This window comes from Pelmatolapia mariae, linkage group LG12, assembly GCF_036321145.2.
Source record: "Pelmatolapia mariae isolate MD_Pm_ZW linkage group LG12, Pm_UMD_F_2, whole genome shotgun sequence".
In the NCBI taxonomy this organism is placed as follows: Eukaryota; Metazoa; Chordata; class Actinopteri; order Cichliformes; family Cichlidae; genus Pelmatolapia; species Pelmatolapia mariae.
The window spans coordinates 25521130-25527129 of record NC_086237.1 but is presented as its reverse complement, the minus strand read 5'-3'; the positions used below and the strand labels follow the sequence as shown (position 1 = coordinate 25527129).

The 6000-nt window shown below is 40.3% G+C and overlaps 1 protein-coding gene across 4 annotated transcripts in view; it reads left to right on the top strand.

The window, feature by feature from the left end:
• Positions 1-5857: 5857 nt before the first annotated feature.
• The window catches only part of pdlim5a (PDZ and LIM domain 5a), a 57211-nt gene continuing 57068 nt past the window's right edge, over positions 5858-6000 (top strand). For all 4 annotated transcript variants that reach the window (XM_063490204.1, XM_063490207.1, XM_063490206.1 and 1 more), the window contains exon 1: positions 5858-5965. The gene's annotated coding sequence lies outside the window, so the exon portion shown is untranslated. The remainder of the gene's footprint in view (positions 5966-6000) is intronic.

The following is a 6000-nucleotide window of genomic DNA, read 5'->3' as shown; positions in this document are numbered from 1 at the left end:
AATAAATGATTAATTTACCCCAATAATCAATTGATCTTCATGTGTCTAAAGTTTCTATTAAAACGGAGCTTAACGCAGCTTTGCTAGTTGCTTCTTGAATAAGTGAGCAAGTGTGACCGAGTAAAAGCATGTGTGGTTGTGAAAACGAGCTTTGCAATCAGGAGGCATGAATTTCACGCCGTCCGGCTGACTGCGTCATGACTTCGCTCCATTGGGACCTACCTCACACAATGAGATGTCAAACACACGGAAACTGGCCTGCAGCAGCACACTGGACGGAGCACAGACTTCCAGCAGGGGCGAAAGACTTTCCAGCCACAGGGTGAGTCGTGAACACCTGTTTAGTAAACCGTGAATGCGTTTTGTGCTGATGGTATTTATTTATCTTTGTATATGAGGCCTATTTAGTTTTATTTAATCCTAAGTTTTGCTGTTCTTATTTGCTGGACACATATAGAGGAAAAGAACATATTTTCAGTTGTAAGCTTGTGTCACGTTTCAGGACATGAGATGAGGTGGTCACGAACTGTTTTTCAGTCTCCATGGTGTTGTGGTAATTTGCTTATGTGATGTATTTTTAAAATGGTACACTATAGCTGTTTAATTTGTGCTGTCCTAAGAATACCAGAAAGTGAATCCCGGGCATATTTGCAAGAAACATAAGGAGGGAGGTGTAGTATGTGTATGCTGGCTAGGGGAGGGGGGATGCAGTATTGATGTTTGGTGGTGCTTTGGTGTGTGCTGAATGGAGCAGATGCTTTGATCTTCCCTAGAGACCCTGCTCCTTGCTCCTTCTAAAGCTCTGCCTCTGGTCACAGATATATGGGCAGGGATGGCAAGCCTCAAGCTACACAGACTCACTTTTTAATATTTACTTCTCTTATTGTGAAGGTCTGCTCTAACAGAAAGCACATCCTAACCTTAACCAATCTTAACCCTTGGCAGGAATTACCTAAAGTCAGGGCCAGCCAAATATGTCTTCATTTTCCACAAATGTCTTCACTTCCATAGTGTAAAAGTCTGAGTGATCATCGCAAAGTTACAAACAACCACATCCTGAATATTAAATACGGGTTTTGATTCATTTAAACGATCGTTTAGCTTTAAGTTCTTCAGCTTTTGCCATCTCCGTGTAACCTTATCTGCCCTCCTTCACTTCTTTTTCTTTGTATCCTGTGTTTATTTCTTCCCTCTTTCACTGCAGTCAACACAGAACAGCTGCTGTCTACTAGAGAGGAAGGAAGTAAAGCACTGGAAAGTCTACTCAGTGCACCAAATATGCAGTGCATGCGTGTGTGTATGTGTGTGTATGTGTGTGTATGTGCATTTCTGGGTCTTGTGTGTGCTTCTGGGGTTATGGATGCATAGCTGCCTAAATGTGGTAGAAAGCGCATCACTCATGCATAATTCATTTTATCCACCAAGGCCTGTGTCATGACAGTGAGGTCATGATATCATGAAGGCTGTCTGAACAAGACAACTCCATCATGAAAGACTGACGAGCTGTCAAATCACAAAACTTTTGACACTGTTGGACGGAAATATCATGCTCAAGTATTTCTCTATTACAAGCCACACATATTAGAGGAGATACTGCAATGGTTCAAGCTGCGATGACCTTTCGTATTTCTTTCTGCTTATTGTAAATACTGCCATGAAGTATCTGATATGTCTAAATAAGAGGAAATGATTAAAAAATGTTTGTCGGCAGACATTAATTATACTTTATTTTAGCTAATTTCAATTACAAATTTGGAAATAGTGTCGCTTAGAAGTTGTATTATTCTTTCTTTATTTTCTGAGATGTTCCAATATGTTTTTCCAGTATACAGAAACTTATTTCTGTGAAGGTAAGCTGTTTTTATTTAGAACAGTATTTGAACAAAAAGAAAAAAAAACCCTACTTGATTTGGTTCAGCTGACAGTCTTACCAGCTGTGAGGGTATCATCAGCTTGAAGGAAAGCTGAAGGTTTATTTTCAGAGGCGCATAAACGTCCTCATTAAACGTCATACGAAACTGACCATTATGTTTGATTCATGTGCAAAAATGGAAATGTATGCCTGAGCGTGATGCGGCACAAATCGTAGTGTCCATCACTCTACCTCAGAACAGGAGGTGACCAGAGTAATCAAGAGCAGCTGATCCCAAAAATCTTAAGTGGTGCATGGTCTGTTTGAAATTGGTATATTGGTGTCCCTGAGGCAACATTACACTTGACTTTTAAATGCCTCTCTTTTATTGACCCAGACTTGACCCAGGCATTAAGGAGTTCTGCGTGCACATTTGCGGTCTGAGAGAGCGAGAGAGGGAAAGTGTGTGCGTGGACCTGTGTGTTCATGCCTGCTTCCTCTCAGTTTATCTTTCCTAGGGTGGACAATCATTTTGGCTGAGCTTTCTGAATCCCAGTGCGTTTGTTTGTCTATTTCTGTCTGTCTGGTCAGAAGGGAGGAATATTTTCCACTGTGAATGTAATCAGTTCTAAACAGTGACTGGCTTAAGACCGATGATACAGGCTTTTCACAATAAGCTCATAAGAGTTCAGGCTGCTCTCTACTTTTCTGTTTTTTTATACAAAATGCAACTCTAACCCTAACTGTGCATGACAGTACAGAAATGGGTTGAGGGGATTAGTTAGGCTTATAGCAGTCTGGAAGGGTCAGACTGATTAGATTGTCGAGAGACAAATACTGTTCATATTAGAAAAAATGTCAATAGTGTCATCATGCACACACTGCTGAGTGAAAAATTTGGATATGGAGTAATCAGTGTAACCGTTCCTTCCTGGATTTTGAGCTACAAGTGCCCTCAGAAATATAAAAGTGAACGAAAAAAACAAACTTTACACTAAACAAAACTGCCACAAGAGGGTTATTTGTGTATTTTTTCAGTTCTTACAAGGTAGAAACCCATTTTTATAGAATAGTATTACAGTTCAGTATATAGAGTTTTTATAGTGTGTGCACTGTAAATCTGGGCGTTGTATATTTGACGAAAAAGAGCTTCAAACTAATTTATAATTAATGGTATTCAGACCTCTGCTGACCCCAGTTTGGATGAGAATCATTAGGTTTACACACAATAGAGATTTTATGTATGTTGTGTCCTTTGGGGTTGTGTGCATGTGTGTGTGGGTGGGTGGGTGTGGGCAGCAGCTGGCAGACTAGGGGGTTGGTGTCCCTCTTTTATTCACATGGATGATGCATTAAATGTCATTTAGAAGGGCAGATTATGATAGCATTAAAGGGTGGAGCTTGTCTCGGTGTGAGCATGTGTGTTTGACTGCAGGCTGCTAAGCTGTGATCATTAAGCATGTGGAGAGGTGAGCATATGGAGACTGGAATAGACCATTTGACAGAACAAAAGACTGGCAGGGTGTCTGAGGTTTCGTGCTTTAGCCCACTCACTATTGTTAGTGTTTAATATTATTATCCTCTAGCTCACAAATCCCCTTTGTTCTCTCTGTTACAGTTTTTGACAGCATAAGCAATTGATCTTATGTCTTTAAACAGTGAGTTAGACTGATGGGCCTATGTTTTAGAAAGCATATCTCCCTGGGACTCAATACCAGTCGTCCTGTTACATGAGAATGGGACAGTGATACAAAGCCAGTGAGATAAACTGATTTTTTATTTATATTTCTTTATTTGGTAGTAAAGAGATTAAAATGGCTACCCTACAACACACTTTTGTGTTGTCATACTGTAAAGTGCATACGTGATCTGAGGGTTTTTAATGAGAAAACAGATTTCTTTAAAAAGTAGATTAAAACTAGTAAAATGAGCAGTACAGTAATTCTTAAGCATTGGTTCCTATAGTGGCTGTAAGCCTGCTGAATACTATTACCTTACTACGAAGCAGTTCACAGTCAAGCCATAAAGAGATTTTAAAAAGCTCCTGCACAAATGGTTTTGAGCCTTGCATGAAGACACTGGTTGTTGCTCATTGTTGTGGTTGATGCTTAGCTTGCAGTCATAATCAATCTGTCACGGCGCTGATTTGTTGCCTACTTTAATGCCCAAAACACACCATGCCTTCATCTGTGGGCAAAAAATCTCTAGCCTTTTCCTTCATGAGTGAACTTTAATGTTAAATATGTCGATAGAAGGAAAAAACCAAAATGTGTTTGTTAGTGTTGATGTGGCTGATTGTTTTAGGATATAACACTGGCTATTTGGCAGTTTGCACTACTTTAGGTCTGGGAAAACTTTATAGAAGGCAAAATTTTAAACAATGACTTCCTGATTATCTGATCATCTTACTCATAAAGATGCTATTATATTATTGTTTTCACATAATGCCTGATCAGCCATCTGCAATAAAGCCTAAAGTAAACACAGTGCCTTTAGTAATTAGATTTACTGTAAAACTTAGGATAGGTCTAACCCTATCAAGAAGCTTCAGCTCAGCAGTGGAAACAAAGTTAATGACTCTTCCATCTTTGGTCCTCCCAGGAAAAGCTGCTCTTTTGTTACCTAGCTGTACTGTAGAGGTATGCACTGTCAATGTGGGAATGTTTATTAGCAGGATAATGAAAAGCATCTTGTTTTTATGTGCGAGTGCGTTGTATGTGTTTAACGGCATACTATATGTGAAATGTTAGCCTGTTTACTCCATCCTTTGGTCTTTCCATCTGAGATATCTACACTTTTTTCTTTTTCAGTCTTTTAGACCCTTTACGCCTACACTTTTCCATGCCGATTTTATATCCAACAGACTTAAGACTTTTTCTCACGCTTCAGCTTCCCTCCTCTGCTTTGATGTTTGTTGATTCTTCTTGAGAAGTCGTTTTTTGATTGTGGCCTACGGTTGCTGTATCTAGCACTGCCACAACCAGAATTATGACTTGGCAAGATGTGCTGACTGTGTATTTGGTCAAGGCCAAGAAAGGAATGGGATGAGTTTTTAATTGAGCCACTACTATGTCAGTATAAATATAAAGTCAATATTGATCTGTCTGGGGTAGAATAAGGGGGCATGGACAAAAGCCAGCTCAGAATGAGACAAATTGCCGCTGTCTGGACATAAATAATGGAGGTACTGATAAATAAACAAGTGGGAATGAGTGTGCTGCACTTAGGAGTTATATTGCTTAAGTATAAAAGAAAAATATTTATAACTATTTTCCAAAATGTGCTGAGATTATAGTATAGATTATGTAATTTAGTGCTCAGTTTGGTAAAGCTTGTTTGCCTAATTATTAGAGCGGGGGAAGTTGATGCAGGTCACAGAAAACACTGTAGATTTAGAGATTTACAGATTTATCCAAAAGCCATGGATGAATATCTACTTCTCTTAGATTGTTTCTAATGGAACAACAGTGTTGCAGTTGTTAAACAACCATCACACACTGACTTAAGGCAATCTTGACGTTATACAGTCGCCATTATTAAGTGACCCCTGAGCGACCTTTGCATTGATGCCTTCGGAATGAATTCCCTAGTCATGATACGGTTACACTGGTTCCACCTTAAACGAAGCTGCCTGCAGGACTGAGTCCATGTTCCCAAAATATCTGGATGAAAGATAAACTGTCCCCTCTCCTGTGCCTCTTCTTCCTCCCCTGATCATTTTCTCTGTGTGCGCAATGCTCCCACTGTCTTTTCCTTAATCCTCCACTTTGCTCCCTTCTTCTCCCCTCTTGTTGCCCCCCCCCCCCCCCCCCCCACCCCTCTTCTGTGTTCGTCTCACTCCACCCATGGGTGATTTCCCCTCCTCTTTCTCCTCCCTCTTCCCTCTCATCCTAACCTATACCCGTTCTCCCTATCGCCTCCCTCTTTCCCCTCCTCCACCTTTCCCCTCCCCTCTGTCATTAACTAGTATATAAGAGCATCACATCCCTCTGTACCTCTCTCACACACACAGTGTGTTTGCTGGGAAGGGGATATTTCAGGGGAAACTAGGATTTGCACAGTCCACCTGCCCGTGAAGGAATTATTTTCCTTTCTGGAATTTCCATTAAAGAGGTACAGCATTTACCTTCATATAATAACAGCAGGAA